General features: G+C 36.4%; 3 long non-coding RNA genes across 9 annotated transcripts; 1 reads left to right on the forward strand and 2 right to left on the reverse strand.

The window, feature by feature from the left end:
- Positions 1-259: 259 nt before the first annotated feature.
- LOC130997074 (uncharacterized) lies at positions 260-2591 on the forward strand. Of its 7 annotated transcripts, none has more exons than XR_009092950.1 (6): positions 260-822; positions 1243-1370; positions 1470-1571; positions 1650-2023; positions 2140-2192; positions 2369-2591. It is a non-coding gene; the product is annotated as an uncharacterized LOC130997074 (long non-coding RNA). The 7 variants fall into 7 exon arrangements; XR_009092927.1 differs by having other exon boundaries at positions 260-769; XR_009092948.1 differs by having other exon boundaries at positions 260-769; positions 1650-2012.
- A 197-nt stretch (positions 2592-2788) lies between these two features.
- LOC130997203 (uncharacterized) lies at positions 2789-4888 on the reverse strand. Its single transcript, XR_009093010.1, has 2 exons — positions 3303-4888; positions 2789-3056 (listed from the first exon to the last, which is right to left on the reverse strand). It is a non-coding gene; the product is annotated as an uncharacterized LOC130997203 (long non-coding RNA).
- Positions 4889-8202: 3314 nt separating this feature from the next.
- LOC130997159 (uncharacterized) lies at positions 8203-9696 on the reverse strand. The gene is made up of 2 exons (XR_009092991.1): positions 9595-9696; positions 8203-8664 (listed from the first exon to the last, which is right to left on the reverse strand). It is a non-coding gene; the product is annotated as an uncharacterized LOC130997159 (long non-coding RNA).
- Positions 9697-21452: the final 11756 nt, after the last annotated feature.

Below are 21452 nucleotides of genomic sequence, written 5' to 3' on the forward strand. Positions count from 1 at the left end.
ATGCTAATTTTCATTATCAAATAATTATTAATTATTTAATAACTATAATTATCATTACACTTTATACAAAGTTGAAAACTTATATTTTCAAATCACTACAATAAAATAAGCCTATGAGGATGTTTATATGAGGACTCTTTTATGACAAGAGTCCTATTATGTATTTAATGGGACTCTTGTTTTAAAGTCGTCTTATCTAATTTATTGGGAGCATCTATCAATACAAATTCGTTGTATCAATGCTATACAAAGACTACAATATTTTATTTTAAGCAAAAAATAAATAAAATTCAAAAAACCAAAAAAAAAAAAAAACAAAAAAAATCTCTGTAACATTTTTTTTAAGAGAAAATCTCTACAGCTTATGTCTCTCCCCCTTTTCAAGAACAGATAAACCCCCAAATCCCTATTTCATTCTTATCCCCATTTTCTCTCTCACAAATTTCAACAACGGACAAGATTTGCAGCGACGTTCGCCACCACCGTGACAAATCTTGTTGACGACAACGTTCGCCGTTCACCGACGCGTGGCAGAGCTCCACCTTATTTTCTCTCACTCTGGCTCTCTCACTACTCCCCATCACCTTCTCCGCTGTGTCTCGGCAACAAATGCTATATTGAAAATTTTGGCCGATTAACTGCTAATTCGCAGTTCGATTGCTGCTTCACAAGTGTTAGATTGTTGAAAATAGGATTTATGAAACCGAATGGGGAATTTCACTGGTGATTGTCAAACTTTTTTTTAATGGCGGTCAATTCCTGTGAGGAGGTGAGATTTCAATTTCTTTTAGCACCCGAAATTGTGTTCTACTTCAGATTAAGGTGCATTTTCGTCCTTCTCTTTTCCAAGTTTATTAGCATTAATTTATGCATTTCGATGTTCTGTTCCGATTCAGTTTTCCTGATTTCCGCGTTTGTTCATATACTAATATCTTCTGGGCTTTTGGTATTCTTGTGTTTGGTTTATGTTGTTGTATGAAACTTGCATATCCATTGAGTTTGTATTATTGCTATGATGTTGAAGGTGAAACCCTAACTCTTAGGAACTGCATTGCTGAGGTAATCTCTTCAGCTTTGGCCTGGTCGAGTAATCTTGAGCTCTCCTTGCATCTACTAAAGTTATCTTTTTGTTTTTTGAAACGATCTGCAACAGTTATCTGTTTACACCATTTGTGGTAGTTCCAACTCATGAAATTTGAGATGATAACGTATATGACGATTTGCATTTCCATTTTGCTACAGGTATAGATGACTGGCAAGAGTTGGAATGTCCTTATCGTGGAGTGGTTGCAATAATACACATCACTTTTAAATATGTTATTATTGTTATGGAAATATGACTAGTCTTTATTAGCAGCGCAACCTTTTTGGTAATGGAAGATTATGTGCACTTAATATATCTATGCATAAATCTGATGAAATTTCTAATCTCATGTTGCTTCATTTATAATATTGCGTATCTATGCCAGTGACATTGAATCGGAATGGATAGCGGAGGATGAGCTTGGTGTATACATCACCATCAGACAGCTTCATGATGGCACTAGAGAGCTTCGGCATGTCAAATTCAGGTCTCCATTTCTCATACAAAGCTCACCATAGATAGATAGCCTTTTCACTTGGTTAATAGCTATGTTGATGTGTTTCAGCCGTGAAAAATTTGGAGAGGTGCATGCCAAGCATTGGTGGGAAACTAACAGGGATAGGATACAAACTCAGTGTCTTTGCTATATTATGGATCATATTAAATCATAGCTCCTAACCATGATTATCTGTAGTTTATTATTTATATGTTTAAAGATTGTTTACTTTGGTGAATACACAATGAGTAATGTAGTCAGACCTACTTCATGCCTTAGAGAATGATTTTAGAGAATGTATATGTATCATGACTGATATTATTTTAATTTTTGTGCAGCACACTCGGTCAGGGGGCTGTAAGCATCTCAGGGAAGTCTTGTTTTCTATAGCAGTAGCCATTTTGGGACTCCTCTTATTTGCTCTGCTCATTGGTAATATGCAAGTATATATCTAAGCTCCTCTTATTTTACTCTTATATTCTCATGCTGGAGCCGGAAGATGCAACAATATATCTTATTTGATTATTTAACACTTTCTTGATCTTCATATTTGTCACAGGGTTCCTCTTGTTGATAAGTTTTGGGTTCTTCTTGGTTTCTTTGGGTACTCAGGTACGAGCTTCCTGCAATATTGTACAATACCAGTTGACTCAGCCTCTTGTAGGAATTCAGTTATTTTCTCTCTTGAAGTAGTAGAAACGATAACTCCAAAGATATTGTCTATCGAGTTTCCTGTACTTGTCAATTTCCTCTTGATCTTAATTATAGTTTCATTTTGCTGTGTGCAGCGGTGCTATATATGCATTTTGTAACATCCATCATTCAAGAAATAACAACAGCTCTGGGAATTTACTACTTCAGATAACGAATATTGTGCAATGACTAATAGCTTTCTTCATCATTCGAATCTGCCTAGTTACACTGCTTGCATTCTGCTATGTAAAATGACCGCTGAAACCAGCAAGCTTTGGTTTGGATAGGGAAATTCGCTGCATATTTCAGCCTCTCAAATCTATCTTATATAATCTGGAGTCTGAATGTTATGATTCTTTAACATAATCAATGCTCTGTTTCATCGAAATGCAGGATAACTAGAAAAGAAGCTTAAGCTGTGAGCAATGTTATTGATGGCGGATGGCGGTCCGGCCTGAAAACCGCCATAAGGATATGGCGGGTGCCATGGCGGGTTATGACGGACGCATGGCGGATTAATAAAATAATAATATATATACTTATATATATGCAAATTATGAAATTAACACATGCAAAATCCAAGAAAAATCATAGAAAACTTGATATCCTAAGTTTAAACATAACATATTCCTAAGTTCAAAGTTCAAACATAACAAAATGCAAGAATAAGTTCAAGTCTTCAACTTCAAGCATAAGATATAGATAGATAGGTAATAATGCTAGTCCTCCTCATCAACATCCACGTAGTCATCATCTTCATCATCATCCAAAGGAGCAAACCTACTGTTAGAAATTAAAAATGTTAGAAAAGAAAAAAGAAATAATCTACTGTTAAAAATTAAAAATTGGCATATTACAAATAAAAAAAAATGACAACTAAATTTGTAATCATAATCTTAAACTGAAAAATTTCAGAAAATATGAAATAATCAAAATAATCTAGTGTTTAAATGAAATAAACTGCTGTAAAAATTAGAAAAACAACTAAAAAACAAAAAATAACTAAAAAACCAAAAAAAAGGAACCTACCTGAGGTCGCCGGAGCAGTGGGTCGCCGGTGCGTCGCCGGTCCGAAAATCAGAGGAGGCGGCGCAGAGCAATTTCAAGTTTGAACTTTGGAGGCTACTATAATGTTAAAACCCTAATTTTTAAACCTAATTTAACTAAGTAAAAGGGTTAAAGGGTCGGGTCAACCCGCCCGTAAAGCGGGTCATGGACCAAATTTCCGCCATATCCCGTCATGGCGCCATGGATATGGCGGCCGCCATAACCCGCCATGGCAAAACTGCCATGCCATAAGAATTTTATGGCGTCCTGCTCCTAAACCGCCACTGCCATCCGCCATGGCGGAAATTTGACAACACTGGTTGTGAGTCTGTGACTACTGCACGATTTTTGCTGTGCCTGCTTCTATCTTGAGGTATCAACAAATAATTTTGGGACTCTCTCTTATTTGCTTCCAATTTGAAGGTAACAAGCATTGATAAGACTTAGATTAAATTCCCTAGGAATAGCAAAACGTATTTGGATGGACTGAAAATGTTCCTTGATTTTGCTTTCTCCAAAGAAAATGTTCCTTGATTCATATGTTGGTATGCTTGTTCTATTTTAAAATATTGATAGCATTTATTCTTTCTTTGTTGTAGTGAATCTAAGATTTTATTGAGTCATTAATGTCGTTTAATAACGATGCACATGATTTTATTGAGTAATTGATGTCGTTTAATTTCGATACTCGTCGTGCATCGCACGGGAGATCGTTCTAGTATTATATAAAGTATTATATAAAAGAACAGCTTAATGGACACTTTTTCCCGGCAAATCTTTTACAGTTTTTTTCTTCCAAAATTTTAGGCTATTCAAATAAACGTGTGTTCCTTCTAGCATTCTCTCCCGAAACCAAATAACTCATCCAGAAATCGTCCAACACAATCCAGAACTCTGAAACCAAATAACTCATCCATAAATCATTCGACGAATTCCAGACTAACGTTCTCTCCGACAATAATTTCTTCAAAAATCACCGGATACAATTCACTCACAATAATTTTTTCAAAAATCACCCGATAAAATTCACAATACATCCCTTTTATCTACGCAATCCACATAAGAGACCAACACAAAAAATGTACACAAAAATGAAAACTCAGCCGAATTAAGAAGGTTGAGATTATACGAATGGTATATTTGAGAAAATATTTGAATATTGAATACTAATTATTTTTTTTCAAATCATAAAAATAATTCAAAATGATATATGAATTAATCAAATTTTCATTTCGAAATTTTCGTAAATGATTTGTGTGAATCAAGTAGAAAGAGAATCGAAATTAAAAAGCGGGATAGATAGCTTTAAAATGAATAGGGATAAAGAAGCAGGTGTTGGCCGAGAAATGGAAGGACGACGGCGGCGGTGGTCCAATTAGTTACTGTTGTTCGACCTGTCATTGGCAGAGAGAGATGGCGGCGGCGGAACGGCGATGGCACATGCTGCTAGATTTTTTTGGGGAGAAAGTTTTAAAATTTTTAGGGAAGGGTGGAGGGCAACAAACGACGAGTGATCGTCGGATTTGAAAGAGAATATGATAGTGAAGAAGGGATCTGAATTTTATGGCGTGATTCAAAACAAAAAAGAGAGATGAGGAAGATGATAACGTTTTGAGAACAACTTTGATAATTGAGCTTGAAATAAATATAATGGGGTGTTAGAAAAAATCGTGGCCTTTACTTCAATATAGAATTTGAATATATTCACATTTAAATATTTCATCAATATCTCATTGAATATCAAATCCGATTAATTATTGATTCATTTTGTTTTGCGCACTCATTTACAATCTTAGTGTTAATTGATATAGTACAATAATTATTTAAATGTTAGTTACATAAAAAAATAAATTGAATATTGTAATATGTATCAATAATTGATTTATATATAAAAAAATGTAAGATTGTATTATTGCTATAATAATTCTATTTTTTTCTTTATAATTTATTTTTTGTAATATGATTTTTATTAAATTTAATATTATTTTCATTGGGTTGACAATTTTCATTATTTTACACAACTTCAAATAAAGTAATATTTGAATAATAAAATATACTACATCCGTCCACGAAAGAAATTCCTATCTTTCCTTTTTGGGACGTCCACAAAAGAACTTCCTACCTATTTTTGGACTATACCCCACCACTTATAATCCTCTTACTTTTCACTTTTCACAACTCTCAATATTAATTATAACACTTTTCACCACTCCCAATACACTCAACTATCTTTTATCCACTCTTAATACACTCAACAATATTTTTTCTTAAAACTCGTGCCACTCTCTCCTAGGAAGTTCTTTCATGGACGGAGGGATGTTTATCTTATTAATTAATTTAAGTCATAAATAATGATTTTTTGGCACTTCATAATTTAAAATTTTAAATAATTACTCTCTCCGTTCATAGAATTTTTGCCACATCCTGAACGGCACGAGATCTAATAAAATGTGAGTGGATTTGTGATGGAATAATATACACCTTATTATTATAAATAAAAGTGATAAATTTTTCATGGATGAATAAAAAAAATTATCATCACAATATTTTCGTATAAAAAAGGCTTTGAGCCGTGGGGTGGACGTATTATTAATAGGGGTTATTGCCAGAAAATACATATACTTTGTCAATTTTCTGGTTTATATCATGACCTTATAATTTGGCCAGAAAATACATCAATTTTCAATTTAATAGCAATTATAACATGACTTTATAGTTTGGCCAAAAAATACACCAAGTTTCAATTTATTCTCAACTATAACATGACCTTGTAATTAATTTAGTATAATAATATCAAGTTTAATACATTAAATATTTTTAATTTTCTTTTCATCTCACAATATATTATATATAAATACTTATATATTTGATAAATATACATCTATATGTAAATAATATATAATATTATTCACTTTTTAACATAGTTTCTATTATATATGTACGTAATTTTTTTAATTGGTCCTAATATTTTATAATTTCACAATTTAAATAAATAAATACTTATTATATATATATATATAATATTAATAGAATATTAAAATCAAACAAGATATTATATTGATGGCTTAAAAATACATACATATATATATATATATTATGAAATTATTATTATGAAATAATTAATCATCTAACTTAATTTTTATAAAAATTAATCAATCAATTAAAAATATTTTATACATAAAAATTTAATATAAATACAATAAATATTAATACATCTATGATGAAAAATAATCTAAATAAGGTCATGTTATAATTGAGAATAAATTGAAATTTGGTGTATTTTCTGGCCAGACTATAAAGTCATGTTATAATTGCAATTAAATTGAAAATTGATGTATTTTCTGGCCAAATTATAAAGTCATGATATAAACCAGAAAATTGACAAAGTATATGTATTTTCTGGCAATAACCCCTTATTAATATATAAAGAAGGAGTTTTCTCCCCTCCTCCAGGATATATACACTGACACATGAGAACTCACACACACAACGCACCAAATCCTCAGCCACCAAATCTCGACACCCTGCTATTGTCACCGGTTGAGAGTAGGGCGGCGATTCTCGCCGTGAATCGAGGGTGAAACGGCGGCAGCCGTTGGCTATTGACATGTGACAGAAGGAGAGGGGATTTCAGAGAGATTTAGGGATTTAAGGAGAGGGGTTCTGAAATTGGAAGAATTTTTGGGGGTTTTCGTATTTTGAGTCAGAATGAGAGACGAAGGGCGGCGTCGTCGGTCTGTTGGCGGCGAAGGAGAAGCCGGGGAGGTAGGCGCCGGTCTGCTGCTGCTGTTGCGGCGTCGATGTCAGAGTTGCAGAGGGGAGGGAGGTTGAAGTAGGGTTACTGAAAGGGGAAGACTGGGGGATTTAAAGTAATCCTCGCGGCGTCGACGTTGTACCTGACCCTGAGCTCCAGGTACCTCTCGCCGCAGGCCTCGATTAGGACGGCGGTGGCGCCTTCGCTCCAGCAATCCTCTCGACCACCACCGGAGCCGGGGGTTTTCTGGTTTTGGATGGGGAGAGCGAGCGTTAGGGAGTTGGAAGAGGGTGGTGGGGCGGCGACGACGATGACGGCGATCCGCCCGTTGGATCTGGGTGATTGAATCGGCGACGATGACGGCGATCAAAGCTGCACCACAAAGCCCTCCAAGTCTTCCTCTCAATATTGCCTTGTCAACATTCCAAAATATTTTTCTTTATTTTTTATTTTTTTTCTCCCTATCAAAACGGCGTCGTTTTGAACGCGTGGCTTGCCACCGTGTAATAAATGCCACACGTAATGCCATGTAATTTAAAATAGTGTCCACGTCATCACCGGTCAAACATAAGAGTGGTCGGAATTTCCGCCGGGTGCAAATTGCGATTAAATTGAAAAGTCGTGTATTCTGGGGCTAATTTTGAAGGTCATGTGCAATATGCAAATCTCAAAATAGTTCGTGTATTTTCCGGCTATTAACCCTTTTAAAATATACTTGTATTTTCTTATATTTTAATTCTATTTAATATTTATATTTATTCATTTAATTATATCGCTTAATTCGTTTTTATTGAGTAATTGATGTCGATTATTTTATTTCATTTTTAAAATATACTTGCATTTTCTTATATTTTAATTCTATTTAATATTTATATTTATTCATTTAATTATGTCGCTTAATTCGATAATCGCCGTACATCGCATTTTCTTATATTTTAATTCTATTTAATATTTACATTTATTAATTTAATTATGTCACATTTTCTTATATTTTAATTCTGTTTAATATTTATATTTATTCATTTAATTATATCACTTAATTCGATAATCGCCGTGCACACGGGAGGACATACTAGTTTTCAATTACAAACTAGTTTAATAAGTATTTTCAATCCCAAACAACTAGAGTAGAGTCATAATATTTTCCCTAGTTTAATATTTTCAATTACCAAACAACTACAAAATAACATCTTCAATTCCAAACAACTAGAGTCATAATATTTTCCCTAGTTTAATATTTTCAATTACCAAACAACTAGAGAATGATAATACTCAAACAAACCTAACATTTTCTATTACATTCAAAGTGGGATGGCGAGACTTGAAGATCTCAATGAAGACCTTACTAACATCACGATCGATGTAAACCTTATATGTCTCGTTCAAAAAGCTAAAATTAGGAGGAACCCAATCCACCTCATGGTTAGATTTGAGGTAAAGATCCATAGATCTTAAACGTTCCAAAGCAGCATCCCTATCTGTCACCGTGGTATTAAGCCGATCTCGAGCTCGTGTCACCTCACAATACAGCTTGAAAAGTTTATTGTGACATTTCTGCACAGTATCTGGCGATCGACGTCCTCGAGCCATCTAACAGTGCAAAATACATCACAGAATTATAAAGTATTGTAAAGTAATTAAATATCATCTAACAGTGCAAAATACATCACAGAATTATAAAGTATTGTAAAATAATTAAATATTTGATAAAATCGATGTAAATTCATTAAACTAAAGAAAGTTGCAAATTATATCACAGAATTATAAAGTATTGTAAAGTAATTAAATATCATCTAACAGTGCAAAATACATCACAGAATTATAAAGTATTGTAAAATAATTAAATATTTGATAAAATCGATGTAAATTCATTAAACTAAAGAAAGTTGCAAATTATATCACAGAATTATAAAGTATTGTAAAGTAATTAAATATCATCTAACAGTGCAAAATACATCACAGAATTATAAAGTATTGTAAAATAATTAAATATTTGATCAAATCGATGTAAATTCATCAAACTACAGAGAGAAGTGGAGAGAGATTATTTTAGTTTGGATAAAATCACTATCTAATCAATTGTGAATAAACATTTGCGAACGCAGTAAGAATCTCAGGCTAAAACATCTCAAAACAGATATAAATTCATTAAATTTAACATGCAGTAAGAATCTCAGGCTAAAACATAGTGAAGAGAGATCTCAAAGCAGAGAGAGAAGATTTTTCACGATAGGAGATTACACAAAAGATTACACAAAAGAGAGATTATAGTTTGGATACTAAAAGATCGTATTCACGAAAACCACAATCGCTAAAAGATCGGATTCACTATTGATAGAAAAACACAGAGATTAAAAGATCGTATTCACGTAAAAGATCGGATTCACTATTGATAGAAAAACACAGAGATTAAAAGATCGTATTCACGAAAACCACAATCGCTAAAAGATTGGATTCACGAAAACCGATTGGGATTGATAGAAAAACATAGAGATTAAAGATCGGATTTAAGAAAAATACCGATTTGTGTTGAAAGAAATAACACAGAAGAGAGAGAGGTGGAGAGAGATTTGAGGGTCAGCGTATATGCTTATATACAATCATGGGGAGGCACAATGGGCCTGGGGGCATGGGCCCAGGCACATTGGGCCATGGTTATCTTTCCGATTGCTGAATTTTGTTTGAATTATTTATAGGGTAATTTTATACGTAGCCACTATATTACTCACTATAGCCAAGTATTTAAAAAAATAATAAAATTATTAATATAATTACCATTTCACCCTTTAACATCATTTTAAAATTTTAATATAATAAATCTTAAGAAATATAGCCCCAACCCCCAACACAGCCCCTCTTTCTATACCAATTATCAGTATTTTTCAATTCAGATTCCACCGCAAATTGCTTGCTTCTTCAGTGCTAAAACTTTATTGTTGTGGTCGAAATATATTCAATTGAATTAAAACCACAAAGAAAAAGTGAGATATATAAGTGTTTATGTTAGATTTTAGAATGCTTGTATTTCTCCAAGTATTGACATCAAATGTTGGAAAACTGAGAAAGAAAAAAAAAACGTTAGATTTCAGTCTTAAATCTTCATATATAGTAACACAACAATCTCTCTCTCTCTCCTCCAATGCATAAAGATAGATTACTGGAGTGGTGAGCAATCCGGTGATAGAGAACGTTCAATTACTTTGTTTGAGCGCAAATCCTAAATTTTTCTTTTCTTAAATTATTGTATGCATGTTTCCTGTCAAGATACATAGACGATGGATCTCAACAAGATCGAGAACCATAGTTTACCAAAGCATTATATTGTTGAGAATAAGATACCAAAGTCAGTAAAAGCAGCAAGTATTAACTCCAAAGGTAGTCAAAAGAAAACTAAGGATCCCTTAATCAAAGGGATCCTTATGACTTTGTATCAGCAATATTGAATATCATCTCCCATCAAACACTATAAATGGGAGAAGTGTATCAGTAAGAAATAACAAGAAATACAACAACAATCATCTAGCTTCTCTTTATTCTCTGCATTATGATACTAACATGTTTTAACATGGTATCAAAGCAGGTTTAACCATAGGAACTCAGAAACGAATCATCATCGTTCATAATCCAAAACCAAAACATTCCTAGCCAATTCAAATCAGTTTGTGGAGAAACTCACCGACGACAGTTTCGATCCCAAATCTCGAGAATCTCCAGCACAAACTCCAATCTCTCCGATCTCAAAATGAAGATACTTACCGGCGACTGTTTCGAATTCGAGACGAAACCGCACATTGCGATGAGAGAGAAGGCGAAGCCGGCGCTCAACATCGCCATTCCAAAAATGAAGAAAGCTTCCAAAACCAGCGGCAGCGGCAAGCCCAACGCCCCTCAGCTGCGCAAGGACCGCAAGTCAGGCTCGGGCCTGCTCAGCTCCCCTAAGAAAGACGGCCATGGCGGCAAGTTCACGTGGGCAGGCGACGGCTACTCCACGGTCGAGCTGGGCCGCTCCGACATCCACCTCGCCGGCGCCGCTGTAGAGGATTCCGGTGAGCGGAGGCACTTAAGAGGCGACGGCTCAATTTACCGGAGTATGCTTAATAGGCTCGAGATCGGCAGTATGGACCAATCTGCGATTGACGCGGCTGGAGGAAATTGGGGTGAATTAAAATCAGTTGACGGCCGAAAACTCAGCAGCTCGGCGGCTAGCGATGCGGCTGCCGGCGTAGATGGCCGAGATGGCCGAGGAAGCAGCAGACCGGCGGCTAGAGACGCGGCTGCCAGCGTAGATGGCCGAGAGGGCCGAGGAGGCAGCCGATCGGCGGCTGCTAGCGCCGCTGCCGGCGTTGATGGCCGGGGCAGAATCGAGAGAGGAAAGGGAGAGAAGGAGGCGTATGATTTCAGTCAAAGGGAGAAGGAGGCGCATGCATTCAGTCAAAGGGAGGAAACTTTAGGTATAGGGTTTGATGAATATCCATCAAACCCTCCCATTTTTCCCTTATCTCAATTGCAGTCCCCTATTTTCCGTAAATTACAAAAGAAACCCCATTTTTTTGAGTCTAGTCCCTCAAGTTTATGGAAATCCCAGAATGAACCCCATGTTATTAAAAACAGCCCCACAGTTATGCCCAACTCAATTTTTGACCCTAAACTATGTCAAAATTCGAAAATAACCCCTACGCATGTCAAGTGTCAAATAAACAAGTCAGTAGAAAAACAAATTGGATTTTTGATTGTGGAGCTACAGACACTATGACTTTTGACAAATCAGATATACTTGAGTCATCAAAATCCTTTAGAACTCATGTACAAACTGCTAATGGTGACTTAACTCAAGTAGAAGGGGCCGGAACTATAGAAATCTCCCCAACCTTGCGATTATCCAATTGTCTATATGTTCCGTCCCTATCTCATAAGTTGTTGTCAATTAGTCATGTTACTAAAGAACTCAATTGTACCATGCTAATGCATCCTCACTTCTGTTTACTTCAGGATATCAGGACGCGGGAGATTATTGGGCGTGGCACTGAGCGGGATGGATTGTACTATGTGGATGAGATAGCTCAACAAGGCAAGGTGATGCTGGCTCACGGAACTGCTGACCGGGAAGCCTGGCTTTGGCACCGTCGGTTAGGGCATCCATCCATGGGGTATCTTAAGCTTTTATTTCCTAAATTAATAAAAAATGATGAGAATTTATCTTGTGAAACTTGTATTTTAGCTAAAAGCCACCGAAAATCTTTTAAGCCTAATGACACACAAGTAAACTCCATATTTTCTCTTGTTCATTCCGATGTTTGGGGTCCTTCACCCGTGGTAGGGGGACAAGGTTTTAAATATTTTCTGTTATTTATTGATGATTGCACTAGGATGACATGGGTATATTTTTTAAAACACAAATCTGAAGTTTTTGAAAAATTTAATCATTTCCGTACTATGGTTCAAACTCAGTTTCAGAAAAACATCCAAACCCTTAGAACTGATAATGGAGGGGAATTTGTTAATAATTCCATGAAAATATTTTGTCAAACAAAAGGGATTATTCATCAAACTACTTGCCCCCACACTCCTGAACAAAACGGAGTTGCCGAAAGAAAAAACCGAATTTTACTTGAAATGACTCGTTCTATGATGATTGGGTCTCATGTTCCCTCCTCGTTTTGGCCCGAGGCCGTGGCAACCTCGGCTTACCTTATTAACCGTCTCCCTACTAGGACTCTTAAACTTCAAACACCATTACAGAAATTGTCTACTCTGGCCTCCATACCTCTTGCCCTTACACTTCAACCACGGGTCTTTGGGTGCTCTGTTTTCGTTCACATTCCTAAACATGAACGCACCAAACTCTCTCCTTGTGCAGTCAAGTGTGTGTTTGTAGGATATGGAGTTAATCAAAAAGGATATAGGTGTTACAATTCCAAAACCCGTCAAATCATCACCACCATGAACTGTGATTTCCTTGAAACTGAGTATTTTTACGATAACCACCTTACCAGTCAGGGGGAGAGTGAGAGTGAGATCGACTTGTTAAGTTGGTTACCAATGCCAGTCCCGGAAGCAGATCCAACAGAAAAGGTTAACCTAGCCACCGAGCTTACTTCATCCACATCTGAGCAATCCAATCCACCGCCGCCCCAAATATCTTCTTCGCCACTGATATCTGAGGTAAGAGATTCTGAACCTATTACTATGATTTTGGGTTCTACTGATCCTGTTTCTCAAGTGGTTGAAGAAGAAGAACAGGAAGTACAGGAGGAGCATACCATGGGTGCAGACAAGGGGAGATATGTGTTACCCTCTAGAAGTACTCGAGGAATTCCTCCTAAACGTTATTCACCAGAAAAGTTTGGGAAGAACTCTCGGTATTCTATTGGGGGTATCGCCAAAGGGAACCTATCCAAAACTGCCGCTGCCTATGAAGTAGCTTTGTATGACGAAGAGATCCCAAAGAATGCGGAACAGGCCTTAAAGATTCCACATTGGAGAGATGCCATGAAGAAAGAAATAAGTGCACTGAATCGAAACCATACATGGAAGAAGTGTAGACTACCAAAGGGGAAAAAAACGGTAGGATGCAAATGGGTCTTCACAATCAAAAGGAGACCGGATGGATCTATTGAGCGTTACAAGGCTCGATTGGTCGCAAAAGGATACACACAGATGTATGGGATCGACTACGAGGAGACCTTCTCACCTGTTGCAAAGATGAACACTGTCAGAGTGCTCCTCTCAATTGCTGCTAATAAGGACTGGGATCTTCATCAGTTCGATGTTACAAATGCTTTCCTTCATGGAGAGCTTGAAGAAGAGAGAAGTCTACATGGAGGTGCCTCAAGGTTTTTCAGGAGATTTTGGAGAGGGAGAAGTCTGCAAGTTGAAGAAAACCTTATATGGGCTCAAGTAGTCTCCCAGAGCTTGGTTTGGAAGATTCACCGCAGCCATGAAGAAGTTTGGGTACCAGCAAAGCAACTCAGATCACACTTTATTCTTAAAGAAACGAGGTGATCTGATCTCTTGTTTGGTCATTTATGTTGATGATATGATTATAACAGGGGATGACACAGAGGAGATTCAAAAGTTGAAAGAAAGCTTGTTCAAAGAGTTCGAAATGAAGGACTTAGGAAAACTAAAATACTTCCTCGGAATTGAAGTTCTCAGATCAAAGAAGGGGATCTTCATCAACCAGAAGAAGTATACTCTAGATCTCCTAGCTGAAACTGGGATGCTAGATTGCAAGCCAGCAGAAACTCCTATTATCGTAAATCATGGGCTGCAAATTGTGGAAGGAGCTCAGTTAGCCGATCAAGGACAATATCAGCGTCTGGTAGGGAAACTAATCTACCTTTCCCATACTCGACCTGACATTGCTTATGCTGTTGGTGTTGTTAGTCAATTCATGCACCAACCACAGGCTGACCACATGGAAGCTGCGCTCAGAATTGTGAGATATTTGAAGAAGACTTTTGACTATGGAGTGCTGTTCAAAAAGGCTGGACACCTTGAGATACAAGCTTACACCGATGCTGACTGGGCAGGAAACCCGAATGACAGAAAGTCAACAGCTGGATACTTTGCATCTGTGGGAGGAAATCTTGTCTCATGGAGAAGCAAGAAACAAAAGGTGGTTGCTCTCTCAAGTGCAGAATCAGAATTCAGAGGGATCAAGAGTGGGTTAACTGAAGTCCTTTGGCTAAGAAGATTGTTGATGGAATTAGGCCTTCACCCAACAAAGACGTGCAAATTGTACTGCGACAACAAGGCTGCCATCAGCATATCCGAGAACCCAGTTCAACATGATAGAACTAAACATGTCGAAGTGGATAGGCACTTTATCAAGGAGAAGATTGAAGAAAAGATTGTGGAGCTCCCGTTTGTGAGGTCTGAAGATCAGCTCGCTGATATCCTAACCAAGGCTGTGGACTTCAAAAGTTTTTCAGAAGTTCTTTCCAAGTTGAGTATCGGAAATCCCGTCACTCAACTTGAGGGGGAGTGTTGAGAATAAGATACCAAAGTCAGTAAAAGCAGCAAGTATTAACTCCAAAGGTAGATCAAAAGAAAACTAAGGATCCCTTAATCAAAGGGATCCTTATGACTTTGTATCAGCAATATTGAATATCATCTCCCATCAAACACTATAAATGGGAGAAGTGTATCAGTAAGAAATAACAAGAAATACAACAACAATCATCTAGCTTCTCTTTATTCTCTGCATTATGATACTAACATGTTTTAACATATATTAATTTCATCATAAAATGAGTCTCAATTGATTCCCCCGTCGCCTCCGACACTTTCACGCAATCGCTTTTGTCGCCGTCTATCCGGCCGCCCCTATCGCTACCACAAAGAAGATGAGTTTAATGTGAAATTGGAAAAATTCGACGATTCATTAAAGATTTAGATGATTAAGGAGATTAGGGCTTTCACAAATCTAAATTCCAAAAAGGTTAATAATTTGGTGAAGAAGGGCACCATCGTGGATTGCCATAAAGTCATAGAAGATGGAGATGAAGCTTTGGAGGCTATGAAAAGATTGAAAAATAATTTTTACGTTTTATTTATTAAAATTTTGATCAGAGGCTATAGGGATAAAATAGGAAGCATGTCTGTCACACCCCAATTCTTGAATGAATAAATATAATCGAGGTGCAACTAATTCATAGAAATAAACAAAGGAAAAACCTTGTTAAAACTGAAATAAGATAGAAAGTCGGGTTATGCCCCTTTGGATCACAAGTTTTGTTTCATGCTTCTGACAACCGACATTCATTAGCATAAATTTGGTAGTGAAGAGTCTAAGCTCGGTCAGGTATATCATTTGAAATTTAACATGAAGGTCTTAAGTTGGGAAAACAAAAGACGGATATGAGTAATTGCTACAACGGAAGTCTAACATAGGAAATTAACCCTAGCCTCAACTCCGTCCCGTCAGCACCGGCCAATCAACCTGAAAACATTTGAAAGTATTTTTGGGCTAAGTACTAATGTACTCAGTGGGCATGCATTTTCATAAACATTTCATATTTTCGTAAGGACAGTTTATCCAATCATACTTGACATAACTTAGAAGGTTTTAAAGTGAAATAACTTCTAAGCATGTTAAAATAATTTCTTTCATTTGTGCGCACATGTCACACTCCATTTCTGTTACTCGCTGTGATCCCGGACCTTTTAGCCACCGACGGATCCATATCTCCCATTGCACTTGCCCTGAGGACGTAATTCAGACAAGTTGAATTGACCTCGGGACGCTACCCAGGCAGGCCCTTACATTACATGCTTCGGGACACATCCAGCAAGCACCCTTATAACGCCTCTGGCCAGTGCCCGATGGAGATCAACCCACCAGGTCAGCTAGCATGTGTACACGATTCTCAGACAACGTGTTAGGTCATAAGAGAACCTCAATTGATTAACTTTGCGAGCCTTAAACAGAGCAGAGTGCACATAAACATTTTATTGGATAAACGGTTTGCATTGCATTAAATAAATAGTCTGCATTTCATTGAAATATTTAGAGCTTAATAACTCAATCATACTTTATACATTTGAAAAGTAAGCCCACCTGGTTAGGCAAAGCCTGAAGATTCAAAATCACACAAACTCGTCTCGGAAAAGCAACGCTAATCCCCTTGGTCCATAAAGCCTACAAGAAATTCTATTCTTAATAGGTCTCCTCAATCTAATCTTAAGTCATAGTGGAAGTGCTAGAAATTCTTTGATTCATCACGCCGAGTTCTCAAAATTTAATAACTTTCTTGAGTCAAGGACACCAACAATATCCCTACTCGATTTTCTTTAAATCATAAATACTTTTATGCATTATGCAAATGCAAATTTCATGTCATGCTTAAAACATATGATAAGCAACTACTTAAAATGTGCACATAACAATAATAAAATATTATTATGCAATTTGTTTTTAAAAAAAATTAATCAACTAGTGATAGTCAAATTAATTAAAATGTGGACTGCCCAAAATAATTAAATGTAAGGGCCAACTTCTTAAAAATTCACAGCCCACATAAATAAATAAACAAAGGCCCAATACTTTAAATAAACTCAGCCCATGATTTAAATAACAACTGCAGCCCAACAACTTAAATAAAAATAGGCCCAATAGAGAATTGAGTTGGCCCATGACAGAGCCCAACACCTAACCATTCTCTTCAAAACACCTAACACACGCATAGGGATGGCAATGGATCCTAGACCCGGTCCAGATCCGTGGATCCAGATCCAATTTTACGGATCTGGATCTCAATTTTTTGGATCCACGGATCTGGATCCGGATCTAGATCTCAATTTCTAAAACGGATCTGGATCTGGATCTGAAAATTTGAGATTCGGATCCGACCCAGATCCGACCCGTGGACCCGATTTTATTTAAAATATATTATTTATTTTTTATATTTATTTTATTATTAATATTAGATATATTAAAAATTAAAAATAATAGAAAAATTAGATTAACTTTGAAAACCCTAGTTTCCAATTCTAATTTTCCCCTCAAACATCTCTCGGTTCCTACTTCCTCTCCCGCCGCCTCCTCTCTCCTCAGCCACTCCCATCTCCATCTCGGCCTCTCCAGCCCGCCGCCCGCCGCCTCACTCTGGTCTCTCTCTCCAGTCGCCCGCCCGCCACTGGTGAAGGTGGGGACAGCAGCAGCTGCAACATTCCCTCTCCAGTTCGTGCGACTCTGCGCTGCCCATCTCCGATCTCCCTCTCCAGCCCGCCGCCTCACTCCTCAGCCACTCCCATCTCCCTCTCGGCCTCTCCAGCCCGTCGTCCGCCGCCTCACTCCGGTCTCCCTATGGGTTTCTGTAACAACACAAATGGCGAGATTTGGATCCAGAATTCTCTGCATTTTAATTTCTTTGCATTTTAATTTCTGGGTTTCTCTGCATTTTAATTTCTAGGATCCATGGATCTGGACCCGCGGATCCGCGGATCTGGATCTGGATCCAAAATTTTTAGATCCGCGGATCTGGATCTGATAGATGAAAACGGACCTAGATCTGGTATTGATGAGATCCGGTCCAGATTCGGCCCGTTGCCATCCCTACACACGCACACACTCACCAGTCACTCTCAAGTGGCGCCCCTCCCTCCTTCTTTGGCGAAGCGCCGCCTTCACCTCCGGCGAGAGCACAGCCCCTCTGGCACCCTCGTCCTCTCTCTTCCACTCACACCCACACGGACACACACTAACAAACACACACAGATCAAGACACGTCCTCCCCTCCTTCTTCTCTTTCATCTCCGGCGAATCAACAGCGATAAGCCGCCTCGCCGTTTTCCCTCACTGAACTCCGGCTGCCACGACCAGCAGCTGGTCGCCGCCTCTTCTCCCTTGTCTCACAAGACTCGACCCACTCCAGAACCCCTAACTCCCTCCTCCGATTCTTTCCACAAATTGCAGCAACTCCGGCGACCGTAGCAAAACAGTCGTCGCTCGTGTGTCAAGCGGCACCTCCGACATCTCATCTCTCTCACTGTCCTAAGGCAACGACAATTGTCGCCGCCGACTCCCTGCAACAGATCGGCGAGCAGCAACAAGCCACAATCGCCGCCCGTCGGCTCCCTATTCCCGATCGGACGGACAGTGGTACCGAGCCACCGCCGTCGACTCTCTGCCCTGCCCTGACTCGACTCTCACACACAGAAGTAACGACCCGACTCAACACAGCAAGGTTCAAATCGAAGGAAAACAAGGCTTTAAAAGACTCGATTTTTCTTTCTTCTTATTCTTATACAGTGATGTATATATACATATTATGTAAACATGTGTATATATGAAACATGATGGAAGAATGAGCTGCTATTTGTATGATTTGCTGATATAGGTATATAATGCTTTAATCACATAGAAATATGAAACAAGTAAAAGAGTTCAAAATGAAACCTTGGGGATGTTCTGTTCAAAGATATGAAATTGCTTGGCTATTGAAGCTATGAAACTGCTTGACTGTTTTTAAAAATATGAGCTCCTCAGAATGAACTGTGGGAATTATGAATGGAGAATATAGGAACTTGGCTGAAGTACCTTACGTATACTAGAAGCTGCAAAATCTAAAGTTGGGTGTAATGGAAAGCATAGCTAGGCCTGCTGAAAGTGGGAGGAAAGGTGGAGGATGGGACTTTGGCTAAACTTTAGCTTTGTAAAATGTATGGCTTCGTGGAGAAGGCATGGCCAACAGCTTATTGGAAAAGTTACTTTATGTACTTGATTTAGGGAGAGTAAGAGAAAAGGGTATGGCAGATAATGAGTGTGAATAAATTGAAGGGATGATTTGACAATTAAAATCTCTCATGGTTGAATCATTGGAACTGTAGAATTTTCTCAGGGTTCGCTAAATAAATATCTTGATAAATACTCAATGCTCAATACTTGATTTAAATAAATATGCAATGCATAAGAATTTAAATAACTAAATTTACAAATATTCTTTTGTAAATCATTTTTGTTGGAATTAAAATAATTTTAGTTTTTCTTTTTTCTTTTTTTTTTTGGCGTGAATCATCTTAACTTCTAAGTTCAAAATTAATCTAAACTTAGCTAGGGAAAAACGGGGTATTACAATGCCAATATTTTTATTAATTTTATAAATAAGGGGCTACAAAGAGTAAAATATGGGCTATGTATGAAATCACCCTTATTTATATGTCAAGTTTTCTTTTTTTGAGTTACCCTCGTAGTTGGAATAAAATAGGGGCTATGAAATCACCCTCGTAGTTGGAATAAAATAACTCACGTTGATTGATTGCTATGGAGGAACCTGCTTTGTACCACAAACAAGTCTTGTTTATATTACTAATCTATATCTATATTTATATTTATAGGGTTATTAGCATGTAAATATACGAACTTTTTATATTTTCTGAAATTTAATATGACTTTTATTTTTAGCCTCGACAACAAAATATACGAACTTTTTATATATCTATATTTATATCAATATAAATATACGAACTTTTTATATTTTCTATATTTATATCTATATTTATATTTATAGGGTTATTAGCCTGTAAATATACAAACCTTTTATATCTATATTTATATTTATATATAAATATACGAACTTTTTATAGATATGGGTTATTAGCCTGTAAATATACGAACTTTTTATATTTTCTGAAATTTAACGATTACGGATTGCTTTAAATAACGATTACGGATTGTTTTAAATAGAAACTTCAGTTTTTCATTCTTTCAACTTTCTATATTTAGAATAATTTTAGTAAATAATTTATTTTATTTTTTTCGAGAAAAATCTGAAACCTCTAATGCTACAGGTATGAGTAACAAAATTAACGTGAAAAAACATAATAATACAACATAAGAAAATTATAATCTTTTTTTTTTGCTTAATTATGTTGGGCAAAAATAAAGATTATAATTTTCTTATGTTGGGTTTATTACTTTTGTATATTTAGAAATTTTTATCAAATCAATTTATAAAGTATTTAATTATTTTGATTAAAATAATTAATCAAGTTTGACTTAATTGGCCAAGTTTTTATTAATATAGGGTATTGAACAATTACATCTATATTGGTACTTGATTAAATTTAATGATTTTGTGTGAATTGATTTGTTAGATTAGTGTGTTTAAAACTATGCAATAGAGAAAAACACATTTGGTCATTTTGAAGAAATCTATATAAATTGGAGATTGCGTTCTTGCTAGTATAATGTGACCCATTTATATATATATATATATATTAGGTTCAATGAAAAAGGCCTAAATGTAAGAAAGAAGAGAGAAGTAATTTCATCCATTGATCTTATCTAATCTAACGGACATGATTTGTTCACGCCATGTTCAACGAATTTTTTCGTTGAACATTCGTGAACATATACAATATTTTTGGGGGTTCTGGGTTTCGACCCCCCATATGTTCAACGAAAAAATCCGTTGAACATAGCGTGAACAAATCATGTCCGTTAGATTATATAAGATCAACGGATGAGATTACTTCTCTCTTCTTTCTTACATTTAGGCATTCTTCATTGAACCTTGGCCTATATATATATATATATATATATATATATATATATATATATATATATAGGGGTGGGCTACCATGAGAGCACATCTTAAAATAAGAAATAAGAGCAATTTTTAATGTATGAATTTTATGTAGAATATGTATGAATTCGCTGTATAAAGGTATGAATTGTGAAAAATAAATTTTTGCTACCTTTGGGATTCAAACTCAGGACCATAAATCCATCCAATAGGATTACGAATCAACCGTAGATCTTGATGATCTAAGGGCTAAAAATGATTCTTATTTTATATCTTAAGAAATGTTCTTATTTTAGCCCTTCCCTATATATATATATATATATATATATATATATATATATATATATA

This window comes from Salvia miltiorrhiza, chromosome 1 (genome assembly GCF_028751815.1).
Source record: "Salvia miltiorrhiza cultivar Shanhuang (shh) chromosome 1, IMPLAD_Smil_shh, whole genome shotgun sequence".
Taxonomy (NCBI): Eukaryota; Viridiplantae; Streptophyta; class Magnoliopsida; order Lamiales; family Lamiaceae; genus Salvia; species Salvia miltiorrhiza.